Consider the following 21,631-nt stretch of genomic DNA (forward strand, 5'->3'; position numbering starts at 1 on the left):
ATTTGAAGATACAATGTCTGGAGGTTCATTATTTAAAATTTTATTAAATAAGGGGAGATTACTCAGATAATTTACTATTATGAAAGAATGTACAGTAAAGTAAGCTGTTTTTTATTGGCTCCACAAATGCTCACAATACATTTTTAGTATTCAGATTTCAAGTTAAAATAACTCATTGAATAATTGATGTAACAAAATTATTTTCAGGTGTTTTTGTATTTTTAATTTTACAAACTCCACACCACCTATATCCTTAAATAAGGTTAGGGTAACACACATTATTAATTTTGCCCAAAATTTATAAATTCTGCTTACAAAGAAACTATGCTGCCACAATTAAACAATGATCTGAACATTATTCAGCTAATAAATATATGGGTATTTGTTTTGCATCTGTAAAATTATATATGTTTTTTACTTTAATATGGAATGCATGAACTGAATAAGCCATCAATCAACCAGTTAGCATACAGAATTTCCACTAACATCATGTCATATGTTGGAGTTGTTTTCTTTGGAATTGTTGGAAGTAATGAAATTATTAGTTTTTAAATGGCTTATAATAGTAATATGATTGAAATCAAGAGTGATTATTTCAGTTATCCCATTACTCTTATGACATAAAAAAATTCAGTCAATGTTCATTTTGACTTTTAAGGACTTGAACATGTTGAAAAAACATTAGACTTTTTGTCCATCATGGCTGAATTAATACAATTCAGTTGTACTGCAATCAAAACGTAATAATATTTTCTTAATTTGAACTTTCAGGTTGGTTGGTTGAGATAACCTGATAAATGGTCCAAGAAAACTCTCACACAATGTTTACATGTACATACTAGTCTGAACTTAAGTAATATTTATTTATATTTAAAAGTATAAACATGATCTTATTGATAGTAAACCATAAATATTTTTTGTATATTAATATTCTTTTATTTATTTATTTTTATTATAATTTTAGATGTATGAGTAATTCAGTGTGCAAACTATATATTGTAGGTGTAGAGGCCTGTGAAGGGGATAAATGTCACTGTAACCTTATTTTAAGCCTTTGATGGGATGAGAGGATCACTTTGACATAATTTTGTACCCTCAGTTCCAAACCTGGAGCTTGATTAAATTAAAAAATATGAAGCACAAGAACAAAGGTAATTTTCACTATAAAAGACTGATAATGAGGCTTTACTAAAGCTACATCTACATGTATCAAATGATATTGATAAGGCCAAATATAGAATATAATTTCCTTTCTCCTTACCTATCAATCATTAAAGTTTATACAAATTGTATTTATCTTCAATTTTTAAAGTTTTTTTTAAATGTCATCTATGAACATTATCCTACATTAAGTGTTTGTCTTGTCCTGATGATGGCTTGGTCATAAGGTATTAAGCAAATAAATGCCCATATGGTATTTCTTTTTGCTTAGGCTGAATGTTAAGTGAAGACCACAATGACAAGGACAGGACTCAACAATAATATTTTTCAGATTTTCTGGTACTAGAAACAAATTTGGTCTGACAAGTAAATGGCAACAAAGGCTATTCTGATGGCATAAGTGTAATTAGTCATGACCTGTGTTACACAAACATACTCAAAGATTTAAATTTCGGGTAACATTATAAAAAGAAGATGTGGTATGATTGCCAATGAGACAACTCTCCACAAGAGACCAAATGACACAGAATTTAACAACTATAGGTCACCGTACAGCCTTCAACAATGAGCAAAGCCCATACTGCACAGTCAGCTATAAAAGGCCCCGAAATGACAATGTAAAACAATTCAAACGAGAAAACTAACGGCCTAAATTATGTACAAAAAATGAACTAAAAACAAATATGTAACACATAAACAAATGACAACCACTGAATTACAGGCTCGTGACTTGGGACAGGCACATACATACAGAATGTGGCGGGGTTAAACATGTTAGCGGGATCCCAACCCTCCCCCTAACCTGGGACAGTGGTGTAACAGTACAACATAAGAACGAACTATAAAAATCAGTTGAAAGAGGCTTAACTCATCAGATGGATAAAAATACAAATATACAAATACAAGTGGACGTGGATGGGTACTTGTACATCCAAACAACAAAAAGACACTAAGTACAGATCTGAGAGTACTCGCAGTTACTGACAGCTAGTTCAAAGCCACTAACAACTAATAAAAAAAAATCATGCATCTAAGACTAAATTAACTTGTTACTCCATTAAAATGTGAATAAAATGATCTTTAATTGGCGGTTAACTTTCTCACCATATAATTCCATTGTGCAATTCATTTTTTTGTATTTTGATTTGAATTATTTTACATTTCCACGTCCTAACTTATCACAAACATTGCCATTGCTTTACGTTGGGGTGGGGGTATCATTTTGTGAGATTTGCTCACAATAACTCTTGTGTAATAATAATTTTTACAGAATTTCATATCACACTTATTGTTTAGTATTGTCAAGAATTGCTGGATTGCTGTCAGTTGAGATTTATTTTAGAAAACATGACAGTTGAGTTGATTACTACACTCTTGGGCAAAGTATGAACTGGTACATGTATCAAAACTTTTTGACCCTTTTCAAAATGAAAACACTAAAACTCAGGATTTTACTTGCTTCTTTTGGAATCACTTTTAAGAAATTACCATGTGAGAATTTATCATCTTGGTACATTATAATAACTTACTTCCATGTTTGTACCATATTTTAAGATATATCTTTTAATTTTGAAATGTTCCCACCAGCACCAATAATCATTCAAAATTCAATGACAGGATTAGTTTTTTTGTTTGGTTTCTTTGTTTGAACTATATTCTAAGCAATTTAATTTTTGAAAATTACTAGTCTTTAAACGTGATAAAAACTGCTATCTCAATTTTAACTTCTTTCTGTTGAAGTACCAGATAACAAATTGACAACTGGAAAATATTTTTTTATAAAAATAATATAGGACTGACAGCCGTAACAAGTAAATAATCAGAGGAATATTTCTTAGTGAAATAGGATCTCTGTTGCCAAGTTGTCCCTAGTTTTTTTTTTAGGATAAGGCTATATATATTATATATATCTATAAACTTACAAAATAAAGCACATATTTTTGTTTTCTTACCAAATCGATATTTCTTTGATGCCTGTTTAATGTGTTTATCTGATTGTTTTCAACGTACGACTTGTCTTTAATGGTTAAAATAGCTATTAAAGAAGAAAAATATAGATAATATATATGAAAAAAGATTGGCGATTTTGTGCTAAAAAATTGATATTTTTCCGATCACAGGAGGACATACGCCATCTACGCCCCCACCAGGATCAGCCTCTGCCTTTATTTCTTCTCTATTCTCAAAGAAAACAAACGTGCAAGGATGTGTTTACACTTGCACTTGAATTATCATTAAATCTGTAACATTCCCTGTACACACATAATGCATGTAGGTGTTTACATGTGTGTAACAATTATGTCAGTTCGTAGGTGTATTTCAAGGTAACGGTAATTATCAAAGTATACTACAATTTTATAATGACTAATGGAAATTTACTTATGTTTGACAATCAATGTACATATATTTTCTTTTTTAATATTTATCATAGGAGTTATTTTGCAAATGAAAGATCCTATGATCTGTGGGTGTTGACGTATGGTTTGTTGGAAGCAGCATTACTAGTGGCATTTCGACTGGTTACTTGCTTTTGGTTTGCAACAGTAAAACCGGCAGTAGCCTCTAATTCTGATCAGTTTCTTGTTATATTTGGTGTGATTTATTATAGTACAATTTTGACCTGAGTACTTGTTAGTTTGTACTGTAGTTTAACAGTAAAACCTGCATTATAAGTCTGACTGAGTACCTGTTTAAGTTTTGATAAAAACAGTAAAACCTTCACTATAACTGTTTATGTTTGTCTAGGTACATCAACTTGTGGTTTTGTGTTAATTTTTAATGAAACCTTATTCTGTTAGCTATATAGTATTTATATTTTACATCATTTGAATTTGCTCTCAACTGGAAACCTCATAACTTGTGGTTCAGATACATGATTAATTGTTGGTTGCTTAACACCCAGATGGAAGGTTCAAATACAACAACAAAAAACTATTTTGTGGACTATGCTAACTAGATACATTTTTTGCTTATTGTTTATAACAGTGAAACATGTTTAAAAATCAGAGTCTATCATTAATTGAGTACTATTTTGAAACCTGCTTCATTTAATTCTACATATTCATGTAGAACTCACTTCAAATGCAACAAAAGATCTTTTAAATGGTCAGCCAGGTAGGTTGTATATTTTGAAAATAATTAAAAGAATCACATAAACTTATAAAAATCCCAATTTGGGTTGTTGGTGTTATAAAGAAGTTTGTTCTGAATCCCCATCCCCAAACACACACTTACACTTTTTATTCTTCAACAGTACTTGCTAATGATATAAAGCCTGGAAGAGACCTCCTGGTAGTCTTAACTATCTTCGCACAAACTTTAGGTTGAATTGTTAACCGTCATTCATGTCATTATAACATGCTACTGGACGTTAAGCAAACAACAATTAGTCAAACAAAATTAATCGTACAATTACAAATTTTTTAAAATGTTTTAAATGGATTTATATAGCCTGTTTGTTGACTACCAGTTACAGTCTGCTGCAGTATTGATTTAAACGTTCTTCAAATTTAGTCATCTGTGATAACAGGATGAATTACATCAATTTCAAATCAGATTTAAAAAAACAATATTCGGCTTACGATATTACTTTTATATTTTTAATTCATAAATTAATGTCACACATAAAAGCATTTACATCATAATCAATATGATTTATAGTAGTTATCAAGGTTAAAGAATGTATTTATCACGAATTTACAGCATGTATTACAGAACTAGACAAATTGTTTTACATGTAGGCATTTTCAGACGAAAGTCTTAGAATGCAAGATTTAGGGATTACAACCTGGCGGCGGCAACGGCGTAAACTATTTGTTTAAAGCTGTATATTTCAGATGGTAGAAGACCTTGTTATTGATGCCTTATGTTACAAAGTTTCCGTCTGTCATATGTCTGTTGTCCTTGAAATCATTTTCATGGTTCAGACTGCTTGAACAAAAATTTTTTGGCATGTGAATTTCTCGCTTATTATGAGTTATAGGATAACTATATTTGGGATGTGTGTTCCTTGCAAGGTCTATATGTCCATCAGACAGGAGGGTTCACTCGACCTTGTTTTATGGATCTGTGATCAGGGTTAAGTTTACATGGTCAGGAGCGGATCCAGCCATTTTTAAAAGTTGGGTTCCAACCATAGGTCCCCATTGAAAAGCATTGATTGTAAAAAAAAAAGGGGGTTTCCAACATGTACATGTTTGTCTGGCATGGTTCATCTGACAATGACCTCATTTTCATAAAACATTGATACTGTTAATTTTATATGATACGTGTAGTAAAACGTTCATATTACAGTCTTTCAACATACATTCAATCATCAGTAAACCAGGAGAGACATTTCACCATACATAAAATCTTATAGCCTGTAAAAGCATTTATGAGGAGTGTATAGTGCAGCCCTAGTATTTACCAATGAACCCTGTAAACAGTACAGGTGACAAGGAATTGACATTTAGACTTGTAAATTTTTCCCAATAAAACCTGCTGCTTGTATTTGAATACAATGACGACAGCAACACAAACTTTCAAAGTGTTAATTTATAAAAATGCTGGCTACCTAGAACATTTAATCTTTTATATAGGTTGGTTATGTGATGCTGGCTACCTAGAACATTTAATCTTTTATATAGGCTGGTTATGTGATGCTGGCTACCTAGAACATTTAATCTTTTATATAAGTTGGTTATGTGATGCTGGCCACCTAGAACATTTAATCTTTTATATAGGCTGGTTATGTGATGCTGGCTACCTAGAACATTTAATCTTTTATATAGGTTGGTTATGTGATGCTGGCTACCTAGAACATTTAATCTTTTATATAGGTTGGTAATGTGATCCTGGCTACCTAGAACATTTAATCTTTTATATAGGTTGGTTATGTGATGCTGGCTACCTAGAACATTTAATCTTTTATATAGGCTGGTTATGTGATGCTGGCTACCTAGAACATTTAATCTTTTATATAGGTTGGTTATGTGATGCTGGCTACCTAGAACATTTAATCTTTTATATAGGTTGGTTATGTGATGCTGGCCACCTAGAACATTTAATCTTTTATATAGGTTGGTTATGTGATGCTGGCTACCTAGAACATTTAATCTTTTATATAGGTTGGTTATGTGATGCTGGCTACCTATAACATTTAATCTTTTATATAGGTTGGTTATAAATTATGTGATGTTGGCTGCTTTCTCAATGATGATTTTCACAAAAGACAAAATAAAGTTCTTCCTGAATATCGGTTCACATAAAAATCCCTGTTTTCTCTGCCGCTAAGACCTATCAATTCCTGTTATCTCTGCCGCTAAGACCTATCAATTCCTGTTATCTCTGCCGTTAAGACCTATCAATCCCAGTTATCTCTGCCTCTAAGACCTATCAATCCAAGTTATCTCTGCCGCTAAGACCTATCAATCCCTGTTATCTCTGCCGCTAAGACCTATCAATCCCTGTTATCTCTCTGCCGCTAAGACCTATCAATCCCTGTTATCTCTCTGCCGCTAAGACCTATCAATTCCTGTTATCTCTGCCGCTAAGACCTATCAATCCCAGTTATCTCTGCCGCTAAGACCTATCAATCCCTGTTATCTCTGCCGCTAAGACCTATCAATCCCTGTTATCTCTGCCGCTAAGACCTATCAATCCCTGTTTTCTCTGCCACTAAGACCTATCAATTACTGTTTTCTCTGCCGCTAAGACCTATCAATTCCTGTTATCTCTGCCGCTAAGACCTATCAATCCCTGTTTTCTCTGCCGCTAAGACCTATCAATCCCTGTTTTCTCTGCCGCTAAGACCTATCAATTCCTGTTATCTCTGCCGCTAAGACCTATCAATTCCTGTTATCTCTGCCGCTAAGACCTATCAATCCCTGTTTTCTCTGCCACTAAGACCTATCAAGACCTATCAATTCCTGTTATCTCTGCCGCTAAGACCTATCAATTCCTGTTATCTCTGCTGCTAAGACCTATCAATCCCTGTTTTCTCTGCCACTAAGACCTATCAAGACCTATCAATTCCTGTTATCTCTGCCGCTAAGACCTATCAATCCCTGTTATCTCTGCCGCTAAGACCTATCAATCCCTGTTTTCTCTGCCGCTAAGACCTATCAATTCCTGTTATCTCTGCCGCTAAGACCTATCAATTCCTGTTATTTCTGCCGCTAAGACCTATCAATTCCTGTTATCTCTGTCGCTAAGACCTATCCTATTGAATATTTTATCAGAATGCTGTATGGTTTTTAAAAAAAAGTTTAAACTCACTTTTGAAATGACTATACAAGTAAAACCTTCAATCCTTATGAAAACCTAAGCAAATATATAGTTTATAGTATTTGTTAAAATACTGTGCTGCCAACATTTTCAAATCTTGATTTAAAAAAAAAACACTACACGATTGACATTCATGACATACACTTTTTTAAGTGTAGTCTTTTATTTTTAACACAAAACCAGGTTTAATTTTTTTAGATACTTTTTAATAACAGCTTTACAAGCATTGACCAAAGTTTATATACATTCAGCCTAAATTCAAATTGATAATTCACTTCAATTCAGATTCAGATAACTATCAAATCTGCATTTTATGGAAACTCATGATGTTCTAATCCTTAACAAAGATGAAAAAAAATTAAATGATTAAATTAATTGATTTTTGTGACAAAGAGTAATTGTAGGAAAAATGTGAGAGTTAGGCCCAAAAATTTAGAATAAGTCATATACCTGATCAACAAGCCAATATTGACATTCTAAATACATTTTAAAATATGAAAATTTACATAAAGTAAATATTTTTTGACTGTTAATTGTTTGATTTAGGGAGTGAAAAGAACATCAGAAGTATGATTTACGGTAAAATATTTTACTTCCTTCTGGGAAACATTGGAATATACCCTTTCTGGGAAACATTGGAATATACCCTCTCTGGTAAACATTGGAATATACCCTCTCTGGGAAAAATTGGAATATAGTAATACACTCTCTGGGAAACATTGGAATATACCCTCTCTGGTAAACATTGGAATATACCCTCTCTGGGAAACATTGGAATACGCACTCTCACGGAAACATTGGAATATACCCCTTCTGGGAAACATTGGAATATACCCTCTCTGGGAAAAATTGGAATATACACTCTCTGGGAAACATTGGAATATACCCCTTTTGGGAAACATTGGAATATACCCTCTTTGGGAAAAATTGAAATATACACTCTCTGGGAAACATTGGAATATACCCCTTCTGGGAAACATTGGAATATATCCTTTCTGAGAAACATTGGAATATGCACTCTCTGGGAAACATTGGAATATACACTCTCTGGGAAACATTGGAATATGCACTCTCTGGGAAACATTGGAATATACACCTTCTGGGAAACATTGGAATAAACCCTCTCTGGGAAAAATTGGAATATGCACTCTCTGGGACACATTGGAATATACCCCTTCTGGGAAACATTGGAATATACCCTCTCTGGGAAAAATTGGAATATGCACTCTCTGGGAAACATTGGAATATACCCCTTCTGGGAAACATTGGAATATATCCTTTCTGGGAAACATTGGAATATACCCTCTCTGGGAAACATTGGAATATACCCTCTGACCAAAAAGGTTGTTATGAAAAGATATTTACATGTACACATTTTTTCATAGATAAACCTTGTGGTCTTGATGTGGCTATTGGTTTTTTTAACCAAAAACTGTCAAAAATCATTCAAACTTACAATTTTCGTTTGCAATTTGTGCACCTACAGTGCCACAGTGACTTAATTATTGATGTAATATGCCCAGATTTTATATGTGTCAGTTTTTTTTTTTAAGTCTCATCAAGTTTTATGATAATGAGTAAAATTTTTGGGCCAATTTGAACCTTCATGAACCTTCACATTAAAAAAAAGAACAATTAGAAAATTAGAATAAAAAGCAGGCAATGCTTGAAATGCCTTATTGAACCTAAAATTTCTCAAATCATTGAGAAGATTTCATGAATGAAAATGTAGGCATTAGCTAGGTTCATGCAAAATTATGTAAACAATAACTGTAGAAAAAACATATATTGTCAAAAAAGAGGCAAACAATTTGACTTTTCAAGATGTCCAAAACAGCTGTTTGGTAGGGTCATAGATAAAGATATAACAGAAAATATAAAAGAGTCTCCATGTAAATTTGAGAAAGAAAGAAATTATGTGGCATGATATTGAAAAAAATCAGAAAATAGACAAGTGAAAGAAGACCTGAATATAGTACAGACAGAATTCAGGTCAGATCTGTGAGAGAAAGCCATACGTAAAGGTTTGACGTCATCATTCAACCAGAGATCAATACAGTGTTTTACATTTTGTCCTGAGATGTTTGTATAAAATAGACAATGATTGCAAAATCAATAAAGCATTATGGCTACAGGGTTGGTTAAAATGGCTTCATTTGATCGTGTAGTTCAGAAACAGACAAGTTTATTAAATAAACGGGACGTTTTATGCTATTTTGGAATAATATTGCTATTTTATAGATGAAAATATCAATACATGTAATAGCAAAGCAAAAATAAAGTTTAGTATTGGTTTTGCACAGATTTTATTGGAAGGAAATGGGTTAATAATCAAACAATACACTTTTAGTTGTGCAGAAATCTAACCAGACAAAATTGGATCTATTCAGTAAATTATCAGTACAAGTGACATATCTATTTTACTTAATATTGATACAAGCATCATGTTACTAGCCATTTATGTCATACATGTACACGATATAATAAATAGGAAATATGAATTAAAGAGGTCCTCTTTATCTTACATGGCTTACTAAATTGTTTCATAATTTTTCACTTAGCAAGATTTCTCCATTTAAGGATTATAAGAATTGAATTCAATTGACAACGTATGAATTTAGAGCATTTAAAGTTTGATATAAAAGAAAACTTATAAACAATGATAAATATTTTTTTTTCACAATTTGCCAGTTGAACATAGTTTCTACAAATATGTAAATTATTTTGTACATTGTGGAACATGTATTTAACTTTTAACAAGGTGTTAATTTCAACCACAGAAATATAACATAGCCTAGAAAATTGTTATCAAAGTTTGAAAAATTTGGAAATGAACCATTGAAATTTTGATTAAAACTCAATATGCCCTTTGACATGGCTACCTCCATTTCTAGAATAGAAAGTAGACCAGTTAGTTAAAGTTAAAAGAAAATAAAAGAAAGTCCTGTAAACAACTAATATATTACTGCCAATTTATTTCAAAATAAAACTTTGTAGGACCAAACAGCAATCATGCATGGTCACAGACATTACAAGTATAGCCCCTGGTTACATTGTATATCAATATTTGATATGGAACCATATTATCATTGTGATAATTTGTAATCTTATTCATACCTTCATTAATGGGAATAATTGATCTGAAATATTTTCTGCAAATTACAGGACAACCAAATTTTCACTAGGAACCCCAGATTTGTAGTCTAGGTGGGCAAAATAGAAATGACCACTAGGCTAAAAAAAAATTTGGAGAACTTTGCAAATCTGGTTTCAGCACAATGACAATAAAAACTAATATATAAGTAAGAAAATTGTATTATAGCATACAGAATAAGAGTTCACTTTTGATCCCAAAAGGAAACACAAGACTCATTTTAAGTGTTGAAAACAAACGGGCAAGAAAAATTAAAATGACATAACATACATGTTTAAAAATATACAAGTTTATTGATGAAAAGGATGCTTCATTAATAACTTCACCTTCAGTTTTACCATTAAATGACAGTGTACAACCATACTATTAATTAATGGTTCCTATCGGTTCCTTTGGCATACCACTAAGGGAACTCGAGGGCGAATGGCTAGCAGGATTTAATTTTACAGATCGCTCAATGGCTTTTAAATCTAACCAATATATTTATGTAGCACATCACGCTGAGTGAGGAAACAAATCCTCCAATATTACTGGTTAGTTTGATTAAACATGCTTACAGTAAGTACTTGTAAGCTATTGATTTACATAGGTAGGACAATGATCTCTTAAAGTAGTTAGATATTCAATATTATGTTAACATTGACAGTATAGCTTCATTATTCAGTTCATATTTTTTAGATCAGCAATTAGCTTTTCAATTGTACATGGACAACTCTTCAGTTATGCATTTTGTTACTGTGGGTTCCTTTATTTGCGTGGGTAGCAATTTTCATGGATTGAGAAAAAAAATGAAATTTTGTAGATATTTGATTTCTTGGTTTTGCAAAAGTTTGTTTTTAATTAAATTTATATTTTGCTGTTTCCCTATTCCAACAAAATGAAGAAATTTGGTACCCAACGAAACCACAGTACTCCACATTTATGGCCTTTATTATGACAAAACATTTCTTTTTCCTTTCTATTCTATCTGGCATTATCTGTATTGTAATGAAGTATTCCTGTTATCCTCATTCAGGTCATCAACGTATTCGTTGATCCCCATTTTCACTGGCTGCAGGGGTTTGTTTTAGGCATACAGGATATTAACCCTATTTGTAACATTGTCTGCAATATTGATTATAATTGTGTGATGCAGGTAGAAAAACTTTGTTAGCTTTGCATTTATACAAAAGAGTAAGATCTGTGACATCAATATAAGGAGAAAGGGTATGATTTCCAATGAGACAGCTTTCCAATAGAGTTCAATTGATGTGGATTCAAGGAACTACAGGTCATCCTACGGCCTTCAATAATGAGAAAACCCATACTGTATAGTCAGCTATTAAAGGCTATTATTATTTTGAGTCAAATATTGGCCTATTCGCCCACACTCTTTTCTTAACAACTTGCAAAAATATTGATATTTTGATATTTTTATAGATGCTCTATAAAATTATACGATTTTGCAGGAAGTGTTGTTATTCATCAAAATGAAAAGACAGAATGTATGAAGAACCTATGGAGAAAAACAACCAAAGAATAGCGACTCCTTCCGAAAGTATACAAAAGATTGCAACAGATTTGAGTCCAAAAGTATTATCCGGCATATTACAGGTTAAAAGTCAGGGCATTAACAAGTGTATATGATTGAGTAATTGACTACAGTACTTGCTCCATTTGTACAAGAATTAATTTCCCTCAGCATATTTTAAGTTATTGACACTATACATTCAATTTTATCAGTTTTTAAGGCATCAGATATTCTGTTACAAAATTCAAGGTCTTCAAACACCAATACAAAACCTACTCAACAACACCTCAAACACAAGACATCTAGACTCTTACATATCAACTGTACAAATGTTTTTTTCTTTCATCTGTTAAAAATGGAAGCTTGACAATATTTAAGATTTCCATAATAGAGTACATGTACACACAAGGAATGAAAGAAGTGCAACTTAATTGGATTATATTTGCCTGTCTTATTTTTATTACTGATTGAGCCCATTGGCATTGCTTGTGGATGAAATATAATTTTTATACAATGTGAATATGTATCTATGAAGTTATCTGACATCGGCATTGTATACAAATCACTTTGTTTGAACTGTCACAACAAGGTTTAAAAATGTCCCACAAATGGTAATATACTGTCATTTATATTTTGAATACGAAATAAGGAGATGTAGTATGATTGCCAATGAGATGACTATTTAAGACTGATAAGAAATTTATCAATATATATATTTGTCTTAACGGAAATTTTGGGAGCATTAAGAAAACGAGCAAATTCAACAGAAGGGGTTTTTAATTTTTTTATAGAACATGATTGAAAAATGTAAACCACAATATTCTCTGCTTGAATGGTGCAACAACAGCAGATATGAATACCAATTTGAATACTGGCTTTATTGACTGATGTAAGTGGTGAACCAATAAACCACACATATGTAAAGGAGATTTTTGCATTGACTTAACAAAAATAATATTTAGTAAACTTCCTCAATTTATCAGATTAGTATTCATAAACTGACATTTAATTCAGGATTTATAGATCATGAAAATGTTTTATATTAAGAACAGTGATTAGACTATGGAGAATAAAATTCTATTTAATGTTACATCTTAATCCCATTCAAAAATAAAACAATAATCCGATTTCATGACAATAAAACAAGATTAATAGTTCCAAAATTAGGATAGGTATAGCATAGATTCACCTGTGTGAATACAGATTGAAATGTTGTGTATAGCCTAAAGCAGTAGTTTCTTTATTGATATACATCATTCTGACATACAAAATGTACCTGTTCTAATTTCTCTTTTATGCTAGTCCTGTTGTCGATAAAAAGTTAATTAGACATACATAGAATATATATATATCATTTTATTGAAAACGAAAATGGTATATGTTCTTTTAAGTTATTAAAAATGAACAATCATAAAAAGAAAGTAATTAAAGTCTGCCATTGAAATGGTCACGGTAAATGTACATTAATGATGAATAATTAATAAGTAATTATTAGAGTTTATGGGTTATTTACTGGGATAGATGAAGTGAAGGAAAACAAGTCCCATAATAATATTCCAAGGCTAAGAATATTCATGTCTCTTCATGAGGGTCTGGATGGGGTTTAAAGATTAGAGAATACTAAGTCGGAAGAGCAAAATGAAGGACCAAAAAATAAGAATAGAGAATAATGAGGTGCTTAATTGTAAAGAATATAAAATAATGGGGTGCTAAATTATTAAGAATAGAGGGTAATGAGCTGCTAAATTGTAAATAGAGAGTAATGGGGTACTAAATTGTAAATAGAGAGTAATGGGGTACTAAATTGTAAATAGAGAGTAATGGGGTACTAAATTGTAAATAGAGAGTAATGGGGTACTAAATTGTAAATAGAGAGTAATGGGGTACTAAATTGTAAATAATAGAGAATAATGGGCAAAATGAATAAAGAATAGAGAAAATGGTATAAAAATTAAATTATAAAGAAAAGAATACCCTGTCATCCAGACCCTCCTTAATGGTGGTGGCAAATTTTGTAAAAGAGAAAGATATACATTATGATTTAAGTCTTTTTTAGGGTACCTGTTAGATTTATTGTTTTAAAATTTGTGTGCATTGCAAAATGGAGAATTAGTACCCTGAAAAAAATGTTCTGTGTACAGAACCTTCCGAAAGGTTGAAATGATTATGTTGTAATGTTAAGTTCTTAAAATGGAAAACCCAGAGGAGTACCACATAAACTTTCAAGGTAGTTTTTTAGGACTTTTATAATCTAATGATTCAACTTAAGCAATTACAATTGATGTAATGAATTCTGTATTTAAGTATATTTTAGACGTTCCTTCATTTTGGTCTACTTTTTAATGCATGGACTATTATGATGTCCTTATCTTACTTGGGTCTTTTGAAAGGAGACTTCATCTCATTCTGATAGACTGTGATATGCTTAGAGTAATCTTGGAGTTATCTCATTTGGATATTTTTTAATATGCACAACTTGATATTGTTGGAGTCCTTGCCTCAGTTGGGTCTATTTTGATTAGCATAGATATAATTTTTCACAGTAAAGATTAATTCCTCTTCATAAAAAGGGTTAGTTTGAGTTTTCTATGAATATCTGATCTAATCATTTGTTTATTTGTTGCATCTATTTGTAACATGCTCATTAGTATTTTAGATTACTCATATCATTTTTTATAAGCCTGTCTTTTGAAGTAACGTATTATGGTATACAGTCGTTTATCAGTCCGTCCATCTAGACGTTTGTCAACATTCAGACAATAATTCAAATTTGTTTTAACCAAGTCTCATGAAATTTAGGATTGCTAGAAGAAAGCTCCCTTTGGATTTTGATTTTTTCCAATTTTATCATTCCAGAGTAATTTGACTTTAACTTTGGAATAATTGATAATATAATGAATTTCTTACCTACTGTGAATTTATATAATTTTAAAAAAAAATGGATTGAAGATAAAATTTTGATGCCCCCAGTGTCGGCAACAGGGGCATTAAGTGTTACCCTTTACTGTCCATCCTTCCGTCTTTCCGTCCTTCCATCCGTCCCATTTTTGTTTGTTTGAAGCTTGAGCAGGGGCATTCGTATCCTCAGACACATTCTTCTTTTATTTTTCAATTACGTAATCAGTGACACAAATGAAAAACTGGGCCATATGAAATTTGTATTTAGTTAAACACTTAAGTTTGTGGTTCACCATTACCCACGAAATCCACAAAAATGTGATCCCCATATATATATATATAGCGGTATATATGTATATGATAATAATACACAGTATGTTCACCTTATCTGAAGTATTGACAAATGTCTGGATGGACAGACTGATGAACTACAGTATACCCTAATATGTCACTTCAAAGACAGGCTTATAAAAAATGATATGAAGAACTAAAATACTAATTACTTATGAGTATGTTACAAGGAATCATTGCAATCTGATTTTGTCAAGAAACTGTAACAGAAACTTGATAATTGTAAAAAATACTAATACTTTTAAAACACCAGGAACAGTTGAACTTGAAATATTATAAAAAGTCACTTTGATTCTAATATTCTATATCTACAGATCAATTTACACATTTCTAAAATATCATTTAAATCAAGTTAGGCCACAGATTATTTTCCCACAGTTTCACAGATATTATTTCGGGTGACTGCTTTTCTATGAAATGTTTACAGTTAATACTTCAATTCAAACAATTATTTCCTTGAATAACAACACCTACACTGTGCAGTCTTGTAAACATTTAGTGTTATTTTTTGTATGTGCTTTTAAAGCCAAAACTTGCATATTTACATTACAAATTCTGTTGTTTCAGTAGCACTTTCACCTTTTTTATTAGGTTAATTTGTTAATGCTTTGCTTTAAGATAACATTAGATTACAGTGTTCATAAGCCTAACACCCACTTAACATGTAACTTTTTTTTTTATTAATTACAGGATTTTAGGCAATATTCTATTGCTTCATTTGTTTTTGATGGTTCCAATTTTTTTAAAGGTATAGAGTAAGAAGAAAAAATGGTGAATACTTGTTGATTATGTAGTTTTGATAAAGTAATGCACACAAACCTTACATAAAATTGTATTTTGTTGAAAGATGCTAAAACTACCTTTTTTACCATAAAAAATGAATAATTGAATAAAAAAAAAGCTTATGTGCTATAACAAACCCAAAAACGATAAACTGCAATAGCCTTGTCCATCCATCATTTATTCATCTGCACTTTTGTCGGTTTGTCTGTATAATTTTCATACATTTTACTCGGCTTCAGTTCTGTAGTAAGGAACTTTGACAATTCCTTGATATTTTTTATTATACCCATTGAGTTTTGAATTGTTTTACACAAGTCTAATAACAAGTGGGAGGTATACTTTGACAGGAACTCCTTGTTTTCAGCCTATATCAAGGAATACATAAATGTCTTAAAAATATTATTTATTTAAATTGCTGACATGGCTGGGGTTATTAAATACTATTTATTTCAATTGCTGGCATGGATGGGGTTAACATGCTGTCAGTTCTTCTTTCTCCCTCAAAAAAGAAAAATTAAAATGACCAAGACTTTTATAGTCGGATAAAACAATGTTCAATTGACCCGATTTTTATACCTGCACATAGGAAATAAAACTTCTTTTGAATACAGACTGCTTATTCCGTATAAGTAAGGTAAAAAAACCAAAAAAAACCAAGATAAAACCATGATGTCTAAATAATCTCCCACTCAGCAAACAGTGTTTAATAAACCCTCACTTTTATAAACCCTTACAGTAAAAAATGTCAATGCAGCAAAAACATTCAGACAGCCAAATGGAGAGATGCCCTATTTTTTATTTCCATTAAACAGTCCAAAAAGGAAGAAGAAAAGAGACATTACCAAAAGAGAAAATGTAGACTAGCCTGGACTTCTGTCTCTCCTGCAAGAAAAGGGGGCACATACCTCAATTTCCATTTCCCCTCACACAAAGTAGTAAATAACACTTTCTTTAGGAGTAATACCACCATTGTTTTTTCCTATTAGTCTTTGTTAAATTTTCATAAAATTGGCCTGAGTAAAATTTTATCCTGTCCATAACATTTCATTGCATATAAGGTAATAACCATGACTGGAAGTTAACCAATCAAAATTTTTACCTTTTTTTTCCTGTTTACAAGCTTTAGTAACCATGTAGCCTCAAGTTTTAAAAATATTTTATAGAAACACCAAATAAAAAAAGAATGGTGCTTTGAAACACCCAAGATATCTGTTTATGACTCAGAATTTTTTTACTGCAATGAAATGTAGGATTAATTTCCTACAACTGTCAAATTCAAGGGAATAATTTTTTTTCAACCCTTTTTCGTATGAAACCGGATGTGATGAACTATGATTTGGTGGTATTACACCTATAGGGCCTTAAAGAGAGTTTGTTGAAATAATTGCTTGATACACATTGACAAAATATATTTACAAAGTAGTTTTTCAGATAGGAAACTTAATTGGAATTTCTTAACCATGGAATTGACAGTACTTTTTAATTTTTAATTCATGATCATGTTTTCTGTTAATTATTTGTTCTTATGAATATTCCATGAGGACTAAGTCCAAGTTTATTAGAATAGGTGTGAATTTAGTATAGAAAGTGCAGGAAAATCCAGTCTCTGTTGTGTTATGATGTGGTTGTTTTTCAGTTATGCTCTATCTCTATATATTTTAATTAAAGGTTTGAAATGGGAAGATATATATAAAATGAATACATATATTATTTTCTCATTAAAAATTAAATTATGGAAATACCATATTAGTGTGTATTTTGAAATGAACTAAGATGGGACAGTGAACAATTGGGCCAGTAAATGTACTGCTTTTTACTTTTATGAAAACCAAATAAAAATTATTTTTCCTTCTTATAATTTGGTTAAAATTATTATTCAAAGAGTCAGGATTTAACAATTTTTCAATTTTCTTTTAATGTTCAACTGAAACATTGTATTTATTTAAAATAGGAAATGTAGTGGAATCTGAAGTCTGTATGTAAATGTATTTCTGTTGGAGTAACTATCTTGGTAATGTTTTTGTCCTGTAAGTTTCAGGAAAAGGCTGACCATCAATGTTTTACATTGAATACAACTTTAACAACTAACAATTCACATTTACACAAAATAAACAAAAGCAGTTTAGGAAAGACAGAAACAGAACTTATTTTTATGAACTGCAAAAGAAAAACATAAAAGTTGTGTTTTAAAATGAGATGGTCCCTTTGGAAACACTGAGATATATTTACATCCAAATTAATCAAAAGAAGGACATCACTGCACTATATATGACAATCACTTTACTAAAGCTATGCACAAATGAGCAAGTTTCAAATTTTTGATCATCTAGTGTTTGTCATTTATAGTCATTCATTACTTTTTCTAATTTGCTGTTGAACCAAATTAGCAAGAAAATGCATGAAAGGTCTTCAAATAAAAAAAGTCACACATATTCTCAATGACCCAAAGGAAAATCTATATATTTCACTTCCTCATTGGTATTACAGTGCTAATCAAAATTTCGTTATGTGATGGATGTGTGGAAAACAGGATGGCTTAAATGCCACCTAGGCTCTCATTGACACCTACAGAAAACTTTCAAATCACATTTATCTTGATGAAAAAAAAAAATCAATTAAACATGATTATCAGATATTTGAACAGTCATGACATTTGAGATTGACCACTATTGACCTTTATTAACGTCAACATTATAACGTCATAAATCATCAATGATGGAAATGGGCACCTGTTTATAGAATAATTAATAAGAAATATTATATTCAAATAATATGAATAAGTAAATGACCTTATGTACCTTCAAAAGATTTTAAAATCCTATGCAAGTATCATTATAATTTGTTATAGTACCCGGTACATTAGTATCAGCAGATTTGCAAAAGCTAAAAATTGCCACCTCATGATAGAAATTAAAAAAAAAACTGTATATCATGTATATACAATGTAGTACCATAATTGTTTAAAATGAAGAATATTTGACCTATTATGATTTGTTCTAATATTATTGTGTGTCTGAAGAATATGGAAGTTTAAAAAAAGGTTTCTGTAGACAGATTGCTGTCTTTTTTGTCTATAACAAATGTTGGAAAAGCTTTAGAAAAAAAAAATTAGTTGGCTTTGAAACAGGGATAATGATTAATTTAGACTGACCCATACATTTCAAGCATTGGTTGGTCTTAAATTAATAGAAATAATCTAATCTTACCCTCTCTTCTGTAAATTTATTAATCACTTTTCATTTTTTGCAGTGACTGATTTCATTTGAAGATGAAACGGGGGTGTAAAGTAGAGGCAATATCAAAGACATTGCGCAATACCAAGAATACAAAGTCATTGAAGTCACCCAGGAGAGTAGGATTTGGAATAGTTCTCTGTCCTACACACACTGTAGTAAGAAATTAAACCACACAGAATATTTGCGTGGTAGAAATTTTGTGGTTTAATCTGCATTGGTTCAATTTCAAACATAATGTTTGCATTATGATAATGATGTATTGATTTTTATTTTCAAAGTACACTTTTGATTGATTATTTTTTTGATAATTTGTGAATGGTTATCAACTGAAAAGCTTTTTCTTATAAAATTTTGACCCAGTGTATTCATCAATTAGTTTATATTTAAAAGTTATAATACAAGGGTTGACACTTTATGATACATTATCATAATGATTGACAGTTATTAATTAGTACAAGTCTGTTACAACTTAATAAGATTTGAAAGTGTAATAAGTTATTTAGCTCTAAAAGACAGGAAGATTAAAACTAAAGGGATCTGGTGATTGAGTATATAGGGATCTGATAGATTGACTCTAGATTGACATTAAAGGGATCTGATAGATTGACTCTAGATTGACATTAAAGGGATCTGATAGATTGACTCTAGATTGACATTAAAGGGATCTGATAGATTGACTCTAGGGGATCTTTTTAGATTGATCCTAAAGGGATCTGGTAGATTGACCCTGAGAGATCTGTTTATTGACACTAAAGGGATCTGTTAGATTGACCCTGAGAGATCTGTTAGATTGGTCTGTTTATTGACATTAAAGGGATCTGATAGATTGACTGTAGATTGACACTAAAGGGATCTGGTAGATTGACCCTGAGAGATCTGTTAGATTGGTCTGTTTATTGACACTAAAGGGATCTGTTAGATTGATCTGGTAGATTGACACTAAAGGGACTTGATAGATTGACATTGAAGGATCTGTTAGATTGGTCTGATAGATTGACACTAAAGATCCTTATTTTTTTTAAAGTGGTTCATTACATGTAATATGTTGTGTGAATATGTTCACTTTACAAATCTGATGGAATAAATTAATTAAAGTTCAAGTGAAACCTATCAATCATATCTTTAAGTTATTTTAAAAGATCAACAAAGTAGTAAAAGCAATCTAAATATTGGCAATTTTTTATGGTTTTTAAAAATTTACTATTGGCACATAGACCAGGAAAATACCCCAATGTTAGAATATCTCATAAAAAGTTGTAAAAACTGGTACAGTGTTAATATGCTTATGTTTGGCATAAATATAGCTGATAAAATATTGCATATTTAAAGTCAGGGATGGAAAATTTTGTCAAAGAAGAACTCGTATATATATATATTTATCAAATTAAATGTATAGGACATTATAACATTGAATGTATAAGTATTTATTTTAAGAATATTTCTTTCGACTCTGTCGGCTGAAAGTTCATGGTAAAATAGTAATAATGGGGTTTAAATATTATTAAATAGTTTCTATTATACTTTTATGTTAGAATATATGCATTGTATAGTATTAAATTTTAACAAAAGCTCATTAAATGTTATCAAACCTGTTTGACATTCAACTACTGATTTTCTTATCAAGATGAATAAAAGGAGATCTTGGGTACACATCAAAAACCAAAAGACATCTAGGGTTTGACATACAGTCTTAAAAAAAAGGTCTTTACTATATGCATGTTAATCTCTAAATGACCCTGAGTCTTGAATTGTTTTGAATAAATTTGATAGATGATATCAAAGAGCTGCTATCTACATTTAATCCGATAAATAAAAGCACAGAGATAAAACAAAAGACAAACACTGGCAAGATTCATTTGAGTCTTTGCACAGATTTTGTTTGTGATTTGGGTTGGGTTGGGTTGGGTTGGGGGGGGGGGATTATTATAAGAGTTTTGTGCAATAGATAATGTGCAGTCAAATCACCTAATTTTGTAGTTTTGGCCATATGGCTTATAAAACAATGAATGATAAAAGCATATAAGTGAAGTTCCTCTTGCTGTTTTGAGAGGACATTACCAAAGTAACTTAAAATTGTGTTATACACCAAACATGCAATAATACATACATACATACATCTAATGTCGTTTTTCACAGGATAATCAAAGTTGTTAAAACTAACTCATTAAAGTTGTGTGTACAATACATGCCGGAATAAAATTACCTAAAATATCTTGGGCTTATCATATGAAATAAATAATTTCCTTTTTCTACGAAATATTATCATTTTAC

At 31.1% G+C, this 21,631-nt stretch overlaps 1 long non-coding RNA gene across 2 annotated transcripts; it reads left to right on the forward strand.

The window, feature by feature from the left end:
• The first annotated feature begins 1,094 nt into the window (after positions 1 to 1,094).
• LOC127736092 (uncharacterized) lies at positions 1,095 to 21,233 on the forward strand. 2 transcript variants are annotated; one of them, XR_007998799.1, is made up of 3 exons: positions 1,095 to 1,151; positions 12,031 to 12,175; positions 19,374 to 21,233. It is a non-coding gene; the product is annotated as an uncharacterized LOC127736092 (long non-coding RNA). The 2 variants fall into 2 exon arrangements; XR_007998798.1 differs by lacking the exon at positions 1,095 to 1,151 and adding an exon at positions 3,453 to 3,485.
• The last annotated feature ends 398 nt before the right edge of the window (positions 21,234 to 21,631 follow it).

The sequence above is a fragment of the Mytilus californianus genome, unplaced genomic scaffold (genome assembly GCF_021869535.1).
Source record: "Mytilus californianus isolate M0D057914Y unplaced genomic scaffold, xbMytCali1.0.p SCAF_3, whole genome shotgun sequence".
Lineage (NCBI taxonomy): Eukaryota > Metazoa > Mollusca > Bivalvia > Mytilida > Mytilidae > Mytilus > Mytilus californianus.